The sequence below is a fragment of the Pinus tabuliformis genome, chromosome X (assembly GCF_031772625.1).
Source record: "Pinus tabuliformis cultivar Carrire ecotype Pingquan chromosome X, CPIR1, whole genome shotgun sequence".
Taxonomy (NCBI): Eukaryota; Viridiplantae; Streptophyta; class Pinopsida; order Pinales; family Pinaceae; genus Pinus; species Pinus tabuliformis.
Window position 1 is genome coordinate 667,856,024 of NC_142308.1, and position 24,572 is coordinate 667,880,595.

The window sequence follows — 24,572 nt, forward strand, 5'->3', positions numbered from 1 at the left end:
ACGATCATGACGACACTTGCACGATAGTGCTTACAACCTTGTGTGTGAGTATGATCGATGTTCATAGAGCGAAGATAACTCATACACACAAATACCAACCTTCAAAATATCCAGAACAAGATCACAAGCATGACAAAACAATCAACATTCCAAAAGATGACCGGTGGTTGGATAAGGAAAAGGGTGTAAAGACTCTACAAGAGCTCATGGAATGAACTCGAGTGTTTACAACCATCAGTGGAAAAACCAAGGAAGGCTCTGAAATTTGGATGCAGGCCAAAATTTTGGAGGGTGTTGCAGTTGCTACAACACTTGGCGACACACTGGTTGAATACCAACTTCTCTATTTTAGTTCATTTTTAGCGCAAGTCAAGTGGAAGTCACTTCGACTTCCCAACTTACTTTGTGGACAAACATGGTTCACCTTGGACCAACTTAGATGAACACATCAAAAGATTCATCCAGATCATAGTGTTTCAAAATTGGGAAGGGTAGTTTGGCTCGCGAGCTTAAGATTTTCAGAGTATAAGTTTTCATCTCTGGTGTTGCTCCATTGCTAGTAGGCCTGGAAAGCACCCTGGTGGAGTCACGTAGGAAAACAAGAATTTATCCACTACCAGTGAGCCTAGTCAGTACCTCGGTGGAGTTAACTGCTTCACCTCTTTGCATAGGAAGCCTTTCTCTTCTTTCACCTTTGTATTTTTTGAAAGAGGACTATGCATAGGAACTTATTTATTTTTGGTGCGGAAGAGGGATCCCAACTTATTGAGAGAAGGAGAGGTTGTTCCTTCAGAGAAGCATGTAAGACCTCTGATTTAGGCTTGCTTGTTTAGATTTTCCCCTTCTCCATTTCTACTCATTAGATAAGCTTGAACACACAGAGCAAAAGACTGAATACAAGCATGTGGTTTCCTAGTTTGGACACAGGTTCATGGTTTGATTAGAGCTTCCCTTACAGATGAATCATATTTTCCATTGAGACTTCATCAGCCAAAAGTTAGAACCACGCACAGAGAAGATGGACACAAGATTAGCCAAGTGTTACAATGTCACAAGACACCTAAACTTCAGCCACATACTTATTCACAAGCCAAAACACAGTGTAGGACAACACTTATTTAAAAAACAAAAACTGAACGGAAAAGCAGAGCAAAACAAAGTAAAAACAACAAAGAAAAACAACAGAACAAGCAATAAACATGTTAGGTACATAGTGTGGGGCACAACCCTAGATAATTGAAAATAACATTTTAAATCTTGGCCATTGACAGGAAGGTTGTCAATCCTCCCGTCAAGTTATTGAAGACGGTATGTGTGTGCGCCAAGCTTTTCATGAAATGTGAAAGGACTAATCCACATGGACTAGAACTTTGTGTGTTTGCCTTTGTCTTCGTGGGCTTTATCCTAGTTCAAGACTAAGTCACCCACACCGAAGTTGGTGTTCCCTGCAGACGTTATGTCGAACCATCTCTTGATACAGTTCTGGTGGAGTGTAAATTTTTCTTTCGCTTTCATATGTTCTTCCTATAACTTGTGCAGTGTGTCCATCCTACGTTGAACTAACAGAGACGACTTGCCTTGGGATTCTTGGGACAATTGGAGAGCAGGCAAGTAGATGTTCGGCGAGAGGATGGCTTCTTTTCTATATACCAGGAAGTATGGACATGTGTTTAGAGAGGGTTTGGGTGTGACATGATCAACCCAACTAGCATTCACCAGAGTGGAATGTCAGTTTCGCTGTCCAAAGTAAATGGTCTTTTTTATGATGCGGATAAGATTTTTGATTGTGGATTTGGAAATACCATTTCCCTACAGGTAGTAGTTAGCAGAATGTTTTAGCACAATACCATATTGCAATGAAAAACCATAAATATTCAATGAAGAAAAGTAAGTTGCATTGTAAAAAACAAGTGATACAGGAACACCAAACCTCAAAATGATGTTTTGTTGTAGGAAGCTGATGACTTCCTGGTCATTCACTTGTCTTAGTAGAACTGATTTTGTCCACCGCGTGAAGTAATCTGTATCAGTCAAGATGTAGCAATGTTGCTTTGATGAATGTGGGAAAATATCCCCAATGATGTCCAAGCCCCACCATTGGAATTGTTCATCCACTGCAACAATCTGCAGCGAGGTTGCTAACCTTCGATTTCTGCCGATACATCACTGATAGCTTGGGCACTTGCGAGCATAAGCGTGTGGATCCTTGAACAATGTGGGATAATATAAACCATCTCTCATGACTTTTTTCATTTCTGTGTTACCCACAAAGTGACACCTGGCTGGTCTGTCATGCAGATCACATAATACTCTCTCTAAATCCTATGCTTCCAGGCACTTGAGAAAAATGTCATTGTGGTGCTTTCTATAAAGAACTCCATGCACCAACTGGTAGGATAAGGCTTTTAGTCGGAGTGCCCTCTTCTACTGCATAGATAAGTGAGAGGGTATGGTGTTGTGCTCAAGTTACTGGCACACTTCTTCGTACCAAGAGTTACCGTGCAAAGTGGGGGGTGTTCTCTCTACATTATACATTTCATTTTCTTATTCCCAACCAGCGAGCTCTTCTTCTTCCTCTTGCACATGCACTTCTTCCACTACCCACATGCAGAGACTGTGACCCTTCATGGTGTGAACTGGATTGATGTCAAGATCATACTCTTGCAGTCATGTTGTCTAGTTTGCTCGCCTTTCACCTAGCTCTTTTTGAACAAGAAGTGACTTGACTTCTGGGTGCGGCACAAAGACTATGCAATGATTCTTCAATAGGTAGGGTATGAAGTGTTTCACTACCTTGTATACAATGTATTTTTTTTTTTCCATGGCAGGATAGTTGAGCTTTTATCCCTGTAAGCTCGTGCTCATGAAGGAGATGGAAAATTCGTTATTTAGATCATCCTTATAAGTGAGCACTGTAGCTAGTGAAGTGTCGGAAGAAAATGTGCAGAGAAAGAAATCTTTATTAAAATCTAGGTTGTACAACGCAGGTGCTTCTGCTATCGCCTGCTTAATATGGGTGAACGTGTCCTTTTCCTTCTTCCCCCAGATGTAAACTGCATCCTTCTTGATCATATCTTGTATGGGTTTGACAATCTTTGCATAATCTAAGATGAACTTCCAAAGGAAGTTGATCTTCCCCAAGAAGGATTGCATGGCTTTTTTGTTTACAAAATGAGGAATCTGTGTGATGGTCCGAACTCACTCTGGATCTACCTTGATCCCACTCTTGGAAATGATGTGCCCAAAGGAGGTTCCCCTCAGACACTGAAAAGACTCTCTTCTTTGGATTCAAGGATATGTCATACTTGCAACATTGCTCAAAGGTCTTCTTGAGATGGCCCAAGTGGTCTGACCGTTTTCTGGAAAAAAAATTGTTACGTCATCAAGGTAGACCACCACGCTCTATCCGATGAGCCCATGGAAAGCGATGTCCATTAAGCATTGAAACGTTATGCCTGCGTTTACTAGCCAAAATGGAATTCTTTGATAAGCGAATGTACCCTACTTGGTATGGAAAGTTGTTTTTAATTTGTCAGGATTTGATACCAGAACCTGATTATATCATGAAAAATCGCCTAGCAGAGAAAACATTTCTGCTCCAGATACTGTCTGCAATATGTGCTGCATAAATGGCATAGGGTAATTGTCTTTGTCTGAGGCATGGTTGAGGTTACGAAAATCTATGCACAGGTGGATCTCCCCAGACTTATTTCTCACAGGAAGTAAGTTTTAAACCCATGTAGAATGACAAACTTTGTAAATGATCTGAGCATCCAACAACTTAGTCAACTCTTTCTGAATGAGTAGCTCCAACGACAAATGCACTTTCGTGAGCTTCTATTGAAACAGTTTGGCCCCTTCCTTTATTGGGATGATGTGTTGGATTATTTGTGTGTCATATTTTTTCAAGTCATCGTGCATCCACGTGAATACATCATGGTACTATCTAAACAGGTGGACAAAGGCTTTTCGATCTTTCGGTGTGCAACGCATACCAAGATTCACGAACTTCGGATCTTTGTTTGTTCCCAAATTAATATGTTTGTGAATCAATGTGGAACTATGGGTTTTAGTGTTCCTAGGTCCCTGGAAGTGGTTCTACAAGTCATATAGCTTCTCGAGTGAAACCACACCCTTGGGGATGAGGTTTCCTTTACTTGCATCAACTGTGTCTTGCAAAGACTGCTCGTGCTCATCTTCATCTATCACTACGTCCTTGAAGACGTCAACATTGGCCATGAAATGTAGTATCTATTCATCATCATCAAAAACATTTAAATTAGTGATGTTATCAGGGATAGATGGCTTATACAAAATTTCAACAAAAATCCTATCCCTAAGTGGTGTCATCCTAGCAGCTGCATTGGCCAAGGCATATGCAACTGCATTATGAATTCTTGGTATAGAAATGATATTGAGATCTTGGAAGTTAGAGATCAGTCACCATACCTCTTGTTGGTAACTCTTAATACAAGGTGAAACACAATGTATGGTGTTACGTACTTGACGTACCACGATCTCTGAATCACCTACCACTTTCAGCATAGTAACATTGAGGCTGATGGCTTTCTGTAAGCCCAAAACGAGTGCTTCATATTCGACAATGTTGTTTGTGCACTCGAACTCCAAGCGGCTTGAGACTAAGTGTTTCCTTTGCCTTGGGTGTATCAAAACACACCTGGATCCAGAGTCATCTTGTGTCTTGGATATGTCCAAATACAAGGTCCACATGTCATCTGTACAAGGATCGCTTGCCGCGCTAGTACTGCTAACACTACTGCTACTACTGTTACAATGTACTGTACATGTTTCATTTCCATCAGTTGGGCAAGGAAGGAGACCCAACTATGTGTCTGGTGGGGTGGGGCTTGGTTGTGCAAGATAACACCCCAGCTACATTTCCAAAAAGAAATTTCCAAACATAAGTTCTGCAAAATCCAATGGTTCATTTTCACCATTCAAGGGAGTAACGTTATGTTTCATATATCTCTCCGACAACACCCGGATCTAGTTTTTTATTCCCTTGTGCAGAAGCCATAAGTGTGACTAGTCCGTAGAAAAGTATCCTTGCAACTTGTTGGACCAGTCTCTGCTGAGTAATAAACTATATGCTTCCAGGATGTCCACAATCACAATGTTAATGCACTGGTGAACTCATCCATCAAACTATCACCAGATGATCACATCCTGGAGTTCACCAATGGTTGGGACACACGTTCTATCAAGTTGGATGATCTACGCAGTTGTACTACTCCATTGAGCATTGATCTGCTTAAGAATAGAGAGTGGCATGATATTGACTGACGTGCTAGAATCAACCAAACAATTGTGCACATTAAAGTTGAATATTTCAAATGATAACAAAAATGGTGGGTGGAGTGAGTTCGCTTCCTCCATGTGAAGTGCATTGAGCACAGATGTGAGTGATTCAGGATACTTGCTTGGTCCCTTGTTGGAAGAGGCAACATTGTTTGTGGAGGGTTTCCCTAGTGCGTGCAAAAGAGTATCTCACTGACCTGTGAGCTTGGTTAACTCATAAAGAGAGATGTTTGCACCGGTATTTTTCATGTCTTCAACAATATTGTAGTCTAGAGCGGGAAGACTCACCAAGTTTTCCGGGGGTATACTTGTGTTCGTATTGCTTGGTGGGCTGCTTTTATCTTTGCTACTCATGGATGTACTCTTAGTTGCAATTGTCTTCTCGGACTTGCCTTGTGTTTTCTATGTTGAGATGACTGGTGGATCCAATGTTATGAGCAGATGTTGTCTTAACTTTTCTCTCGGTATCTCAAAAACATTGGGGGTCCCTTGACTCCTTAAACTATATCGACTATTTTGCTTCAGGGCTGGACGGTCACTTGGAGGCTCCTTCTCAGTGGTTGTCTTTTGGGCAGCGTTAGAACATTGATACATGTTGATAACATGCCCAACATTTGGAGCTTCATGAAATGCAACAACTTCCTATTGATCTTCATTCTCCAGCTAAACCTGCTCACTGGACATAAACTGATTAGTCAACTGTGTAGCAAGTGCGCTCATCCCTTGGTTCCAATCTTCGCAATTCCTCTCCGAACGTCGTTCACCATGGAACTTGCAATAATGATCTGTCATGATTGCATCCATGTTGAAGAAAAGGTTAGAGCTCTGCATAGTTTTGGTCGGGTGACTGCTGCTGCTCGAAGTTGAGTTCTTCTTTTGCGCAAATCTAGGAGGCCTATTGTTCACAGTTGTCTTGCTTCTTCACTGCTTGAGTTCGGAAACTTCGATTCTCAAGGAATTGATGAGATGATTAAGGTTTTCAATTTCACTTGCTTCCTTTTCCTTTGCCTTACTCATAGTAGCCTAAGATCTCCTGCTCGTGTCTTTGGAGTCCTTAGTTGGTTCATCATCTACAATGACTCCAATAGCGTGCAAGTCTTTCTCCACATCAATTGCCTCTTAGCAATTTTCAAAAATGTTGGTTTCGTAGCTCGCTTGACGAACTGCGCAATGTTGGTCGACAGTGAAGACATGTAGTAGTCAACTATGATGGAGTCGTGATGTTTGGTGTCTGCAGTGACCTTTTTCAAGATACGGTTAAGCCCATGGTTAAAATATTTCACTTTTTCCTTCTTCTCCATCTTGAGACTACCCAACTATTTTAGTAACATGGCGGGGGTGTTGTCTTTAGCAAACTTCTCAAGGAAAATTCTCTTGAACACCCCCAGTTCTGAATAACATTGACAGGAAGGTTGTGGTACCATACAGTTGCTCTACCATCCAATGTACATGGAAACAATCTACATGCAACATCATCATAACGTACCTCAAGTGTCTGCAGATGTAGGTAGAATGTGTCTAGATGATCTTCTACCTTCACTGCTCTGTCAGGGTCATACTTTGTTAATAGCTTCTTTGCATGTCTTGGCATCTTGTGTAAGACACCTGGTAGTGCCAATGGGCCCTGTTTCATCCATTCCAGATTTTGATCAGCCATATTATCCTCTTCTTCGTTCTCCTCCTCTTCTTCTGAATCTGATGGTTCAATCTCTGAATTTTTTTATTCATCTCTGCCTCCGCCTCCTCTGCTACTTTCCCTCCATGGGAGCCTGAGCCCAAGAGTAAGATGTTATCTTCTTCTTCATCTAGGAGAATTGGAGGTTCCTCTTTGTTTTCAACAACTTCTGTCAGCTCTTCAAGAGTGGCAAGGATTACTTCTTCAATAGATGAGACTGCCACTCCTATGGGTGTAGTCCTTTGCTTCCTATGTTAAGAGGGAAGAATGTGTACTCCTGGAATCAGTCCAACAACTTGAGCAAACTCATGGGCGATGGGAAGAACAACACAAATGTGATGATATGAAATTTCTTGTTCAGGTCTGGGAGGTGAGGAGTAACCAACTTCATAGTTGTGCGTGGGAGAGAGGGAGTTTGTATTACTTCCTTGACCAGACGGTAAATAAGTGGGGTTGGTAGGACATTCAACTATAAACTGATGGTGGCCCTCCTTCTAGCGCCATAAATGTTGATGGTGCTAGACCCACCAACATTTAGGGGATCTCCCCGGTATGATGTCCCAACTAGACCTCACACCTTTTGATGTAGGAGTCCCACTTGGTACGATGGTCTGGTTTCCATTATCTTAGAGATTTGACTTAGCTCTTGTTGTTCAGCACATGAGAGTGTTATGCTCGTATCTTCAAAATGCGAGGTGAGTATGCTTAGTTAGTGCGTAATGTAACTTTTTGTCTAGGTTCTCTTATTGTAAGGGAGAGGATAAAATTGAGCTTCTAGATGAGAGGTAGTAGTACCACCCAGGGAGAGACACACGTGAAAACAACAAGGGTCTATCTAATATCTAGCGAAATAGTCCACAGCGGATGTGGTAATCATTAAAACCAAAGTGTAAGGGAAAACATGTACACCATCCAGCGAAGTAGTCAACAGGGCAGTGACGGTCGTTATAACCAAGGAAAACAAGAATGGTTTGTCTAATGTCCTCTCTAGTAGTCCACATAGATGAGACAACAACGATAAACAATACAACACATCTTCAACAATGTAAGTACCAAAATAACCGAAGTAGTTCAACTATCTTAGTACAGGTTAAGAAAACATGCATTACAAACATTTAAGGAATAATCTTACAAACGATTACAAAACATGCGTGAAAAAGTGATGGCCTAAGAGAGGTTTCTGAATTAAGAAAAAGTTCCAAGACACATCTTTACACCATACATCACTTCCCAATAGTGGGACATTGGAGCCACTCGTCGCTCCTCAAAGAATAGACTACATCCTCTCAAGGCTATGTGGGAGGAGCCAAGGTGAAAATTCCTTTGCTCATACATTGAGGGGGTACATATAACCAAGGGTGATGCTTGACCCTTGTGACTCTTAGACTTTCCTCATGACCGTTCAACTTCCTATGTCTTTTCAACTAACGTGACTCTTCAACCTCATATGTGTGTCTGTTGGACTTTCACTTTACATTACATTTGATTACAACAAGTATGGCCCATAGTAGTGATGTGGCCAAAACAACTCATAAAACAACTCGACATGATATTGTTGACATGTACTAGTTGAATGTGGTGTCCATGTCAAGCTACTATGCTGCTGAGTGATGGATGTGCTCTCGGTGTGTTGTGTCTTCACCTCCGCATGGCAAAGTGTTGTGGCGTCTTCGATGGTCTTGGTATTTTCTTAATGGTTCAATGCATGTATCCCTTTCGCTTGATATTTGATGTCCTTTATATGTCCGTTTAGCTACGAGCAAGTCTCCTAGCATTCTCTCCTTCTTCACCTCGTTCGTCATCACGGCATGTTCCATCAATGTACCTGTTCCTTCAAATCACTCATGACAGGACGACATCAAATCCAAAAATCTCCTAGTCTAGCATGATGCATTGTTTTTGGTTACAGTTCTAGGTAACTGGGAGGGAGGACAAGACACTGAAATTGTACAAAGAAAATCTCAGGTTGGGATGAGGGGCTCCAGAGTACTGTCGAGAAAAACTACAAAGAGGTCACTGGGAGGAAAATTTGTGCAACCAGTGATAGCAATGATAGCTACAAGGTGGAATCCAGCTGGGTAGAACTTCGCAGTTCCTGGGAGGAAGACAAGGCAAGGTGTCAGGGGGAACTGCTGGACAGTTTTGTGTAATTTTCAAGATGAGGACTGAGCGAGCCACTCAAGGTCCAGCTAGGAATGTGTGTAATTTCTCAGAGGGAGACAGAGTAGGGGCAACAGAGGGTACTGGCATAAAAGTTTGCGTAGATTTCCTGAGTAAGGCATGATCGGGCTGTGGGGAGCTACTGGTCGCAATTGTGCAATTTTGAGGAACAGTGCGGGACAAGCAGTAGGGATCTTCCCGTAATGACTACACAGTTTTTGGAAATAGTGTAGAGCAAGGAAGCATAAGGTGTACCAGTAAGGACTACGCAATTTTCAGGAGCAGAGTAGGGCAAGCCAGCAGGAGGGCTTGCCAGATAGGCATGCGCAATTTCTGGGGACAATGCGGAGCAAGGCAACAGTTGGGCATATCTGTGCAATTTTGGAGAGTAGTGCAACCCCTCATTGTTGTGCCGTGTATATTTCCAGTAGACCAGAGGGTGGCTTGATAACTGATCTTGCGGGAAGCGCAAATTAGATCGGGCTTGTAGACACCTTTTGCACAGTTACGGGAGACATACAACTGCTCACTTCTAGGATTGTGCAGTGCAGTTGCCCCAGGGGAAAACCTCAAGAACTGCGTAGTTCTGGGCAGTAGAACAGGGTCACTAAGAGCAGAGAATGCACAATGCAACTTGGTCGTGGTTCAGTTGAAGGGGTTTGTTCGGTCGATAGATTTTCATGAAAAATGACTAAGTGCGAGAGCAAGAGAACTTGTGTCGATGTAAAATTCTGATCGAACACTTAGTATGACTCAATGAAAAATCACCACAAACAACCAAGGAAAACATGTGCTTAGTGAGACTGTCTTAAGGTTAAGAGCGACAAGTGCGACACTTGAGATAGATCTTCAAATGATCGTGACGACACTCATGCGACAATGCCTACAACTTTGCGTGTGAGTATGAATGATCTGCAAAGAGCGAAGACAAATCATACACACAAAGACCAACCTTCAAAATCACCAGAACAAGATCGCAAGCATAGCAAAGCAATAAACCTGCCAAAAGAAGACCGTTGGTCGGACAAGGAAAACGGTGTAATGACTCTACAAGAGCTCATGGAATGAGCTCGAGTGTTTGCAATCATTAGTGGAAAAACCAAGGAAGGCTCCGAAATTTGGATGCAGGCCAAAATTTTGGAGGTTTTTGCGCTACAACATGTCCAAAAGCAATGCCTTCTATTAATAACATAAAACACTTTCATTGTTGAGGGCCAAATTAGTTTCTCTATATATTTTCAAAACTTTTTCAAGTTTGATTAAAGATTCTTCAAAATTATCACCTTATACAGAGAAATCATCCATACAAACTTCAAGACATTCATGCATTAGATCAACAAATATGGCGAGAACTACTCGTTGGAATGTTGCTAGTGCATTACACAGTTCAAAGGGTAATACCTTATATGCATATGTTCCCTAAGGGCATGTGAAAGTAGTTTTTTACTGGTCCTACACAACTATCATTATTTGATTATAGCCACTAAACCAATCTAGAAAAGATAAACATTTCTTTCCTGCCAAGGTATCTAAAACTTGATCTATGAATGGAAAAAAAAAATGATTCTTAAGAATGGCTTTATTCAATTCTCTATAATGTACAGATACTCACCATTTTTCATTTTTCTTAGGCACTAAAACTAAGGGAGAAACCCATTGACTATTAGTGATAGGGTAGATAATATATACCTTGAGTAATTTTTGAAGTTTATCTTTTACTATCTCTTTCAACATTGAATTCATTCGTCACTGAGGATTCCTTATAGTTTTAGAATTTTATTCCAAATAGATATGACGAATACATGTACTAGGATGAATAATCTGTGTAATCCCAAGAAAATTCTTTGGAGTACTTCTTTAACGCTTGAATTAATTGATCTTCTTGAGACGCTTCCAATGTGGAAGTGACGTCTACTATTTTTCCTTGTTCAAGTTCAATAATTTTAGAATTATAATTTACCATTGAGTTGATAGGAAAAAAAAGTTGAAAATAAGATTGTAAAGAATTTATCGTGCAATTTTCATGAAAACCTTGTTTTAAAATATTATTTATGGCAACATATTTAATTTTTCTTAACCGTTATGCAATATTAGGATTATAAATGAAGTAATATAACAAGCATTCATTTGATTCATCCCCGAAATAAATAGCTTGATTAATAGTGAATACTAGTTGGATCATTTCTTCTTCCAAATCTGTTTCTTCAAGCCATGATAATTGTTCTAATTCATTCAAAGTTTAGTTGGGGTATATAGTGTTATTTTCTTACTTTCATTTTCTTTAGAGATAGTCATTTGTCATGATATGCAGTTGATGAATGCATCGACTATAGCCAGTCATGGTCTTTGGAGGATAACAGTATGTCCACCCAAATTTTATTTGCGTTGTAAAACTAAGAAGTCTATTGGATATTCCCAAGAATCCAAGGAGACTATTAAATCTTCTATTACACCTTCCATTTTAATTCTTTATCTATCATTTAATTAAGTTATTATAGGTGTTGGTCAAAGATTGCATAAATTAAAACTTTGCATTGTGTTCATTGTCATAACATTGATTGTTGCACCTAAATCAATTAAAGTATTTGGAATTACTAAATTGTCAATTGTAATAGTAACCATCGAGATTCTTGGATCCATATATTTTTTAGTTTCAATTGATTTTTACACTAAGCAAGCTAAATGAAAAATGACATCTATTGTAGTCATATATTTCTTCCTTTTCTTAGATTTGAAATAAGATTCCTTAATTATTTTAGCATAAATTGGAATTTCTTTGATAGCTTGCAATAAAGGAATTTTAACAAATAAATTCTTCAATTTATCTAAGAAATCATGCTTAATAGGAACCATTGATTTTTTTACAACTAAATTCTCTGGAAAGGGAGGTACTTTAGTAGTTAAAGATGCATTGTGGTGAGCTTCTATACTTTTAGATGTTTTTGTGATTATTTTTGTGACATTTTTTCTTGGAATTTCTTCAATCTCTTCTTGTTATTCAATAATTACAGGAGATTCTTTTTGGAATACTTTTCCTAACCTTAAGAAAATATTATAAATAGAAACAATTAAATGTGTGGGAAGTGTTTCTTCTAAATTATATACAGGTTTATCCATTTTTAAATTAAGATTTGGCACTAGTTGGATAGGTAATTAAGTAGGTGTAGGTTGATTATGGGCAGTTGAAGTTGTTGAGGTTGGGTTATCTATGGTACTGGAAATCATTGTTGAACATTTTTAGATGGTTTAAATTGTTGAAATGTTGGTCATTATCGAACAGGTGTCTAGAAATATGGTGGATAAGGTTGAAAAAATCGTTGATAAGGTTTTTGATATAGATATTGGTATGTTATTGGTATGGGAGTTGGTTTTCATAAGCTTGTCCTCGCCACCCTTCTTAATAAGGTTGGTTTGGAGGTTCTGAGGAAGCCAAGCCTACCATGGCATAGGAGAAGTATATGTATTTTGAACAGTATTTTAATAGTATGGAAATTATGGATTTGGATATGAAGAAATACCTATTGGTGGGGGTTGTTAAGGTCTTCTTGGAGGTGAAACGTAATAATGTTAGGTCCCTATAATACTAGTGTAGCTACCTTATTGTGATTATTAGTGTATCCCCCTATTGTTATTATTGTGCCCATGTAGCCCCCATATTATTATTGTCATGCCCCATAGAATTCCACTATTGTTATTGTTGTGCCCTTACATTATTATTGTTATGTAGGCTCTAATTATATTGTGACCCCTTAGACTCCTATATATACCAAGGAGGTCTTATCATTTATATCATCCAAGAATTGTTCATTTATGTGATGTAAAGTAGTTTTCCCCCTTGAAGAGAATAATTTTTAAGTCCTTAATCTATCTTTTCTTCTATTTTGTGACCTGGTTGCATAACATTTGGTATCAGAACATTGGATTTTAGGTTTTCACTTCTTCAAACAAGTCATCTTGCAATTTTCACTACAATTTGTTTTCTACGAGGATTAAAATGCTGAATTTTTTACCATGTGGAACCAAAATCTTGATGAATATCTTGTGCAAATTTAAGATCTTTGTTCGCTATATTGTTTGAGATATGATCTAGAGAAGTTAGGGTTTTTGCAGGCTCCAAAATTCAGTCTCAAACAGGTGACCTATGGAAATTCGTCATAACTTTCTCTATGAGCATCAGATTTGAATTTTGTAACAAATTGATTGGAATTGCATGGACTGTAGTTTTTTTTTTTTGTATCATTTTCAAGGTCGAAGGTTGAAATAGTTACATGTGGAATTCCATACAAGTTCACTCTACTGAACCTATCCATAATGAGGTCATTGTGGGAGATTGGGCATAACTTTATCTTGAATAATCCAATCTCAGCATGACTTGAGGCATTGGAAATAAGACTCAGAGGGAAAAAATAGGACAATGTTTCAGAACTTGGAGAGCCTAAATTACAGAGATAAGATAGTTTTAATGTCGAGATCCTAAAAAGCAAGAAAAAGGTGTGTAATTTTTTAAAATTTACATAGCTTTTGTTTGAAAAATCAGTTTGAAGTGATTCAAAGGGTATAGTGAAGCATAGATATCATTGTTTGATTCCAAAATTCACTAAATAAAAAAAATGGACACACCTAGTAAGTAACCAGAAATCTCTACTATGACACTTGAAGAAGTGGAAGAAACACAACATGATATATCAAAATTACAAGACCAATTGCAACAAATTTCGCTCTCAGAAAGAGTAACCAAAAATGAATTGGAAGCGATGATGAATGTTAATATGGATGGTTTAGAAGTAAAAATAAAAAGGGACATGGAATGTTTGAAGGATGGTTTAAAAACAAACGTGGAAGCAATGATGAATGTCAAGATGGAAGGGTTGACAAAGTTGTTGCAAGAAAGGCTTCCCAATGGTGACAAGGTAATCCATGAAAATCATGATGAGGAAAAAAGGAATATGAATTATGATTTTAGAGACTCCAATGTTTGGTTTAAGACCCACCACATTCCAAAGATCGATATGAGGAAGTTTGATGACAAGGATTCGGTAACATGGAAACTACAGATGGAGCAATATTTTGATCTCCATGATGTGCAAAACACACAAAAGGTATGCATGCATATTTATATTTACAACCCAATCGGTTTGTATGGTATCAATGGTTTTTTTATCATAAACCACTTGTCCCTTGGTCAATTTTTATAGAGGAAATGATAACACATTATGATGATACAAAGAGAAACACCTTATTTAGCCAATTGATAAATCTCAAACAAAAGGGTTCAATGGCAGAGAAGATTGAGGACTTCCAAAATATGAATATAAGGGTAACTAATATTCTAGATGAGCATAGGATTAATGTCTTCACAGAGACTTTAAAGGATAACATCCAACATGAGGTTTGCCTTTGGGAACCTAATTCATTGGAGAAGGCATTTAGGGTGGCAAGAAACATTGAAATAAAAATTATGGCAACAAGGAAGTCTACCACTCACAACTATAAAGAGGGAAATGTTGTTTCTCCTAGACTTACACAACCTACAAGGTTGACACCACAACTATTGGAGGAAAAAAGAGAAAAAGGGATTTGTTATAGTTGTGATATAAAATAGAATAAAGGTCATAAGTGTGTTGAGAAAAAAGTATTTTACATAGACTGTGAAGAGGAGGAAGAAAAGGAACAAGAAACATAAAAAGATGAGGATATACACCAAGAACCAACCCTAGAGAAAGAAGAAATGAATATGACCATATATTGTAATGCATTGGCAGGAATTCCCACTCCTCAAACTCTCAATATAGAATGATATATCAAGAAGAAAAAGGTAATAGTGTTGATTGATTCAAGTAGTACCCATAATTTTATTCATTGCAAGATAGCGAAAGAGTTGAATTTATTTCTATATCCAACACGAGTGTGAAGTCATGTTTGGAAATGGAGTAACTATAAATTGCTTTGGAAAGTGCCATAATATTAAGCTAACCATGGGGGGATATGTATTGAATAGTCCTGTTAGCTCTGCTACAGTTTGCAACATTTGATGGCTAAGGTCAGGCAGTGCTGATTTTGGATGCAAAGAAGCTTGCAGCAGTTCATTGTATTCTTTCTCCTTCGTGTGCATCATTCCCTTATAACCCTGCCACCTCCGTTTCCTCCTTCCCCTAAATCCTTCTCATTCTCTTTAAACCCCTTCGTCCTTGTTTTGGTTACAAATCCCTGCCTAAACCTTTTTTAACCAACCCCGGGGATATTTTGTTTTAACATTATTAAACCGCTTAAACTTTATTTAAAAGGCTTTTGGCCGTTTTGTGTTTTAATATTATAAGCCCTGATAGCTTGTATAACCCCACACATATAATGAAATGCATAGCCCCAAGCTTTAATAAAGCTTGGGCCCGCCCCTCGCCTGACACATCAAACTCCAAATATGTGCGTTCATTTTCGGCCGTCCGATGATCTCGCCTCATCATCCGACGGTGTTCGCAAGCTTTCACTCCGCCAACCCGCTCGTTCGTTAGCCCCTAGGGAAGTGGTTTCCCACTTGCCACGCGTCATTATACTACTGCATCGCACTGTCTCGTACGAATACCACTGCACCCGATAAGCGGTGCGGGGAAACCGCCCGCCTGCGATACCACCGAACCCCCGCTCGTTAATAACCGTGCATTTTCCACCCACAATCACCGTCGGATCTGCCTGATGGTGATCCAACGGCCCTCATTGCATATTCTTTGTCACCTCCCGATAACTCCTCCCGCGCAATCTCCGCCGTTGATTTTTATGATCCAATGACTGGGATTCATTCCGTTGTCTAATCTTCCTCTATGTCTTCCATTGCCTCTCGCCAGTTTCCTGTGTAATCTTCGTGTTTATGGGAGTCCCGTGCACCCGAATAAAAGGAGCTCATGGTTCAATTCTCAGCGCATTCAATCTCCAACCCCTGCATTCAAGAGACATTGTACCTCCGAAGGACAAGAAGGACCACCTTGAGCAGACAAATGACTGCAACAGTTATGGAAATGCATTCAAATCATATTTCATCTGTTCAAAAGTACAACAAAGTACCAGAGAATGTCAAATTTGTTAATTAAAATAGTCAGAATATATCAGAGACCCATATCTAACTGTAAATGCGGTTGGTGGTCAATTAAGACATCTCCATGCATAGCCTAGCAAAGCAATTTTGTAAACAAATTCTATATATACCCAGAAAAGCGATGTAATGGGGTTGATGAGTGTTATTCTGTTGTAAGCTTCAACTTCTGGAGACTGTAACTACTGTGTAACCCGCAGCTTCTGGTCTGCATTTCCAGCTAATACAAGCTTCTTTTGCTGTTAATTGCTCACTTTCCACTTCTCCTTATTCCAGGTTGTGCTTGTTTTGCATTTATTCATGTGCTGTTAATGTTTAACAATAGAGGGGCTGTCATCCCACCTCTGTGTTAGAATTTAGCTGTATTGTTGAATTTGTATGCAGGTTTTTGTTTTTTTAATACCAGAGAGCTGTCATCCTGTCTGTGTGTTAGAAAACAGATTTACAGACCTGTTAACTGGTTTTAGCTGGCCATCACAGGGTCCTATGCATCTGCTGGTGTGATCAGTGTTCTCCATCATCACATTTTCTTTAAAACTGTGAGTAATTGGTGGTCTAAAGCCTTGTAGTCTGGGGGTGTTCACCCATGTATGGGGTCAATCATAGTAGAAGTGGTTATCTAGCTTGAATATGTAGCATTTCTTTCATTCATCCACCATTTATCCAACATTTTTGTTGAGTTTGTAATGTTCCCGAGCATCTCTGATATACAACCTAGGAGAGTTTCTTGGGGTGATAACATTAATTGGTGCTGTTTCCGGGGAGAGGAGAATTGAAGCTCAGCTTCCCTGGGAGAACAACATAGCTTCAAGCTTTGATGATAGACAAGGTTTGAACACAGTTTCTGGTTGTAATCATCTATCTGGCGACTCCATTGGAGGAAGACCATCATTTGGCGACTCCACATTGAAGTTCTGGCTCAGTTTGTGAGACATACTCGAAGAAATCCTTAGAAATCTCCAGCTGAATCATTGCCTGACCCTGAGAGGACTGTCAAATTGAAGAAAGCTTCACAGAAAGGGGCATCAGGATCAGGTAAGCCCAAGAAATCTTATTCATCTCTGAAAGATAAAGTCATTGCTGAAGATTTACAGTCTAAAGATTTAGAGCACAACACTGTTAATAAAGAAAAACCTTCAGAGATTAGTTCAGCCCCTTGTGCAGTTAGTTCCCCTTTGAATCTCAGTCCAAAGAAAGCTTCCCATTCAGTCCAAAACATCCCTTTATCTCTACCATCCATCACATTACTCCCTACCATTCAATCTGCTAGTATTCTTCCAAATATTCCAATCATGGCAGGACAACAAGCACCTACGAGGATTGAGAGAATTGTTGCTGCTAGATATGGACCATTGGTATTGCCTGTGCCTTTAAATCCTATGCCTGTGGGAGAATATCAAAAATATATGCCTAAATTCACTAGTACAGAGGGAGTGACAGCAGAAGAACACCTTGAAGCTTTTTACAATTATGCTGATAATTTAGATATAAGTGAAAATGATGTGTGGATGAGAGTTTTTGTTCAGAGCCTTGATGGAGAGGCTAGGAAGTGGTTTAGAGAATTACCCTAGAGATCTATAACTGATATTGAAGCATTAGATGATGCATTTTTGAAGCAATGGGGAGATAAAAAAGACTTGCTGTATTATCATACTGAGTTTGGTAATCTGAAGAGGGAAAATGGTGAATCAATACCTGATTTTAATAAAAGATTCAATCGAATGTATAGTAAGATACCAGTTGAGGTAAAGCCTACCCCCACCTCTGCAAAACTCACTTATGCCAATGCTTTTGACTCTGATTTCTGCCTGTTATTGAGAGAAAGAAGATGTGCTACTCTAGCTGATATGCAAGATGCAGCACTAGAAGTAGAGTCTAATATCATGGCTGCAGAAAAGCTGAAAAATCAGGCTAACAGAAGGAGGCAGAGAAATTAGGCTTCTACTTCTTCTAGTTCATCTTTAGAGCCAAAATTAGACAAAATGACTAAGATGATAGAGTCATTGGCTGCTAAAATTTCTAAGTTGAAAGTTGAACATAATTCAGGGAAAACAAGGCAGCAGAACACATTTGCTCCAAGAAATCCAAATCCTATCAGAAGAGCAAATGAGAAATTACAAATAATGCAGAGGGGTCAAGATTCGAAAGAAGAACAAAAAGTTAAAGCTCCCTTCCAAATGTAGTCATGGAGGAAGAACAATTTGAAGAAGATGAGGATGAGATTCACTGTATGGAAGATAAAGGCAGCGCTGCATTTTTGACATTGGCTGAGTATGAACAATCATTGGTGTAGGAAAAAGATAATGAACAATGGGACAGAGGAGCTGTTCTACAAACTGGTGACCAGCAGAGATATAACCTGAGGTTGAATGCAAAAAATGTCAAAGAAAATTCCGCCCAAAGAGCTGCTGTCCAAACAGAACCGTAGAATATCAAGCAAAAAAGACCAGCAGCTGATCCAGTCATCCTCAAAGCTCCAGTTCAAGAGGTAAAAAGTTCTGATAAATCATTTTCTTCTTTTAGCTTTGAGTCAGAGGTCCAAAAATTAAAATATCTGTGCCTCTGGTTGAGTTGGTGAAGAGTGAAGTATTTGGGAAGCCTATCCTTGAGGCCCTTGAGCTACAAACCAAACAAACCTCCACTGACTCTGTTAATTTCCAAGATGAGAAGCCTGCCATTGTACTCAGCCCAATGATTGAACCTGCTGAAAATAATTCTCCATCTTTTTATGTCTCATTGACCATTCATGACAAAATCCTTCACAATTGCCTGCTAGACACAAGGGCCAGCCACAAGCTAAAGCCTAAAGTTGTCATGGAAGAGTTAGGCCTTGATGCCGTTAGACCCTATCATGATTTGTTTTCTTTTGATTCAAGGAAGGTGAAATGTCTTGGATTGATTAAAGATCTGGCCATTACCTTAACTCAGTTGCCCATGAAGAGTATGATGATGGATATTGTGGTAGCAGATGTCCCTCCTAAGTTTGGCATGCTGCTGTCCAGAGGGTGGATTAAGAGATTAGGTGGGACATTACAGAATGATCTTTCTTATGCCACTGTCCCGGTTTTTGGAGGAGAAAGCAGGAGATTATATAGAGAAGCACAATTGGCATATATCATCAGTGATGAGAAGAATCCTACAAATCATCCTATATATGCAGTGGACACTGATTTTGGAGCATGTATTCTCCAAATAGAAGAATCTCACAAGGCCGAAATGCAACTCAGGAAACTAACAGTCCAGGCCGAGCAAGAGCAAGGAAGTCAAATTTGGGAGATGTTCTTTGATGGAGCATGTTCCAGAGAGACTGCAGGAGCAGGGGTGGTGCTAGTATCTCCACAACAAGAAAGCATTCAGCTATCTTTTAAGCTGGTTTTTCAAGTGACAAACAATATAGCAGAATATGAAGCACTGCTATTGGGCCTTAATGCAACAAAAGATAGAGGAATCAAGAATCTGAAGGTATTTGGAGATGCTGATCTGATAATTCAGCAAATAAATAAAACTTTTCAAGCAAAGCACCCAAGGTTGAAGGCATACAGAGATGAGGTATGGAGAATCAGGGATTCCTTTGATTTTTTCTGTATTTCATATATTCCTAGAGCCCAAAATCAGCTTGTTGATTCACTTGCTGTTTCTGCTAGTCTATTCATACCTCCCATGCCTCCCAGATTAGTTTATGAAGTCCAAATCAAGTACAGACCATCCTTGCCTGACAATGTCCACCATTGGAAAGTTTTTGAAGATGATAATGAGTTGAATAGGTTCCTTCAAGTCATTGATGAATTTTCAGAAATGCAAATTGACCAAGAGAATGATGCCTTGTTAGAAAATCCCCAATCCCAGCTTAGAAATAAAATTGGTAAAGACAACATAGTCCAGCTTCCTAGTAACCATATTCCAAAGGGTCTAATTCCTCTTGAAAGACTGTTTGACCAGAATGATGTGCCTTACAAGGCTGCCCAAAAAGAAGACCAATCTGCAGTCTGTAAGCATGATATAGGAAGTCCAGGTCAGCCTAGGTATGTGAATTTGTCTGCTGATCAAAGTGCTGAATACTGGAATTTAATGAGGCAATTTGCTGATGTGTTTGCCTAGGAGTATAATGATCTGAAAAATTATGACAAAAGCATAATTTAGCATAAAATCCCTCTAGAGAAAGACACCGTTCCTTTCAAGCAGAAGTTGAGACCAATAAATCCTATGCTTCTTCCTTTAATCGAAAAAGAAATTAAGAAGTTGCTGGTTGCTAAGATCATAGTCCCTCTCAGATATTCTAAATGGGTAGCCAATCTAGTGGTGGTGAGGAAGAAGAGTGGAGAAATCAAACTATGTGTTGATTTCAGAAATTTAAACAAATGCTCAAAGAAAGATAACTATCCTCTGCTAAAAATGGAGCATTTGCTGCAAAAAGTCTCAGGAGCTAAAGTAATGTCTTTCTTGGATGGATTTTCAAGCTTTAATCAGATTGCTGTTCACCCAGATGATCAAGAAAAGACTGCATTTACCACTCCTTGGGGTAATTTCATGTATGCCAAAATGCCTTTTGGATTGATGAATGCTGGAGCCACCTTTCAGAGAGCTATGGATATAGATTTTGTGGGAGAGAAGGAAAAATTTGTGCTTATTTACCTTGATGATATAACAATTTACTCCAGTAGCCATCAAAATCATTTACAACATTTGAAAAGGGTGTTTTTGAAGTGCAGGAGGTTTGGAATTTCAGTCAATCCCAAAAAATATCAATTTGCTTTACATGAAGGCAAGTTGTTAGGACATATTGTGTCTGCTGCAGGTGTTTAGATTGACCCAGAAAGAGTCAAAGAAATTCAGACTTTGTCTGTCCCCAGGTCTAAGAAGGATATTCAATATTTTTTGGGAAAAATTAATTTTTTCAGGAGGTTTATTCCAAATTTTGCAGAATTGGTTAAGCACGTGACCTCCATGTTGAAGAAAGGGTCAGAGGTAAGATGGACTGAAACAACAAGAAAATCATTTGATTCTATCAAAAAATCTATTATGGAGGCTCCCACTTTAATAAGTCCTGATTATAGCAAGGAGTTTCATATATTTTCATTTGCCTCTGAAGACACCATTGCAGCAGTTTTATTGCAACAAGATGAAGAAGGTTCAGAACATCCAGTAGCATTTTTCAGCAAGAACTTGAGGGATGCTGAACTAAAGTATGATATCATACAAAAACAAGCATATGCTCTTATTAAATCCTTGAAAGCTTTCAGAGTTTATATCTTGCATTCAAAGATAATTGCATATGTGCCTTCTGCTGCAATAAAAGATGTCTTAACTCAAAATGATGTTGATGGAAGAAGGGCAAAATGGATTGCTAAAATGATAGAATTTAATATGGAGCTGAAGCCCACCAAGCTGGTTAGATGTCAGGGGCTTGCCAAATTATTGGTTGAAGAAAATTACAGGTCTTTAGATATTGATTTCCTATGCACAATGGCAGAAAATGGTCAGGCAGAGGAAGAGGAAACAACTGGAACAGACCGAAAGCAGTCAGTGGCCAAGAATCTAGTTTCATGTAATTGGTGTGCTGAAATAATTAATTTTTTGTTGAAGCTAGAAATCCCTTTAGGATTCACTCAAAGTCAGGCCAGAACTTTAAAACTTAGAGCAGCAAAATATTGCATTAATCAAAATCTGCTTTACAGGAGGGATTCATCTGGAATATTTTTAAGGTGTCTGGACAAGGAACAATCAAAAGAAGTTATGCAGCAGTTTCATAACAGCATGTGTGGAGGGCACCATTATTGGAAGACCACAGCCCATAAAATCCTGAGAGCTGGGTACTATTGGCCCACCTTATTTTCTGATGTATTTGTTTTTGTTAAATCTTGTGACAGGTGCCAACGATTTGAAGGAAAACAACAGTTGAAATCCCTGCCCCTAAAACCAATTCAGGGAAAAGCACCTTTTCAGCAGTGGGGTTTGGATTTTATTGGAGAAATCAATCCACACTCCAGTGGCCAACACAGGTGGATATTAGTAGTCACTGATTACTTCACCAAGTGGATTGAAGCAATTCCTACAAGGAAGGTTGATCATAATGTGGTCATAAAGTTTTTAATAGAAAATATCTTCAGCAAATTTGGTTGTCCACATAAATTGATTACAGATAATGCAGCAGCCTTCAGGGCAAAAGCACTGGTGGAAATGTGTGACTCAATGGGTATCAAACTTGTTCATTCCACCTCATACTATCCACAGGGAAATGGTCTAGTAGAATCCTCTAATAAAAGTCTAATCAGGATAATTAAAAAGCTGTTAGAGGACAATAAAAAGAATTGGGATTCAAAGCTCAAGTATGCACTGTGGGCTGACAGAGTGACCATTAAAAAATCCACAGGCAATTCTCCTTTCAAGCTAGTATATGGCACTGATGCTGTATTCCCAATTCAATTAACTCTCCCCATGGCTAAATTCCTTCAAGAAGAGCAGGATGAGGAAGAATGCATGGCAAGGAGAATCACTGATCTAGTAGAAATACATCAGATTAGAGAGCAGCTGGTTGAAAAAGCTGCAGCACATCAGAAGAGGGTCAAGGAAGCCTTTGACAAAAAGGCAAAAACAAAGAATTTTCAGATTGGTGACTTGGTCGTGAAATGGGATGTATTGAAGGAGAAGAAAGGCAATCATGGGAAATTTGATGCTTTCTGGACAGGGCCTTTCATCATTTCACAGATTCAAGGGAACAACACCTTCATACTGAAAAATATGGGAGGAGAGACAGTTTTTGATGGCCCAGTAAATGGGTGGTTTTTGAAAGTTTATGTTGTTTAAGGTCTTTTGGCCTTAAAGGCTATAAATATTTTGTGTTTATCAGTTTTGTGCAGGCAAAGTAGACTCCATGCCCAATGGAACACTAGGAATTTTGGTTAATTAGTTTTCAACTGGAAAGGCAATGGTCTGCAGGTTCTTGAGACCTCACACGGAGGATCTCATCCCTAGAAGGAGCCAGTGTTAGCTCTGCTACAGTTTGCAACATTTGATGGCTAAGGTCAGGCAATGCTGATTTTGGATGCAAAGAAGCTTGCAACAGTTCATTGTATTCTTTCTCCTTCATGTGCATCATTCCCTTATAACCCCGCCACCTCCGTTTCCTCCTTCCCCTAAATCCTTCTCATTCTCTTTAAACCCCTTCATCCTTGTTTTGGTTACAAATCCCCGCCTAAACCTTTTTTAACCAACCTCGGGGATATTTTGTTTTAACATTATTAAGCCACTTAAACTTTATTTAAAAGGCTTTTGGGCGTTTTGTGTTTTAATATTATAAGCCCTGATAGCTTGTATAACCTCGCGCATATAATGAAATGCATAGCCCCAAGCTTTAATAAAGCCCGGGCCCGCCCCTCGCCTGTCACATCAAACTCCAAATATGTGCGTTCATTTTCGGCTATCTGATGATCCCACCTCATCATCCGACAGTGTTCGCAAGCTTTCGCTCCGCCAACCCGCTCGTTCGTTAGCCCTCGGGGAAGTGGTTTCCCGCCTGCCACGCGTCATTATACTACTGCATCGCACCGCCTCGTACGAATACCACTGCACCCGATAAGCGGTGCAGGAAAACTGCCTGCCCGCTATACCGCCGAACCCCTGCTCGTTAATAATCGTGCATTTTCCACCCCTGATCATCGTCGAATCTGCCCGGCGGTGATCCAACGGCCCTCATTGTATATTCTTTGTCACCTCCCGATAGCTCCTCCCGCGCAATCTCCGCCGTTGATTTTTATGATCCAACGGCTGGGATTCGTTCCGCCGTCTAATCCTCCTCTATGTCTTTTGTTATCACTCAGGTTGTCCCTTAGCTCCTTGAGGGATACGGCCGAGGTAACCACAAACCAATCTTTGGACTGCAGGTGCTAGCCCACCAACAGTCAGAGAGGGCTCTCTCTTTAGGATTTAGCTTTGTTGATGATGATTTTAGGATAGTTATTGGGTACAAGGGGTTTTGTTTTAGTTTTGGTGGGATGGATGATGATTTCAAGTAAAGAGGCAGGGATAGCATGAAAGTTTTAGAACCATTGGGCGTGGAGTCAAGGAGTAGGACTGCGGGTGTGTTTTCTTGGTCACAAGAGGGAATATGGAGCAAGCTAGCTGCACATGAAATATTTTTTCAAGCTAAAGGATGGAGTGAAGGCTAGGAATGAGAGGCAGTTAAGAATCTCTCGTTTAGCTTAGCAGAGGGAAGGTGAATGAGCTCTATCTAGGAGCAGTAAAGAATCCCTAGATAACTGTCAAACATGAGTGAATTAGGGGAAATATGAGCCACAGGGAATTCATATTCATTTCTAATTCAGATGAAAACATATA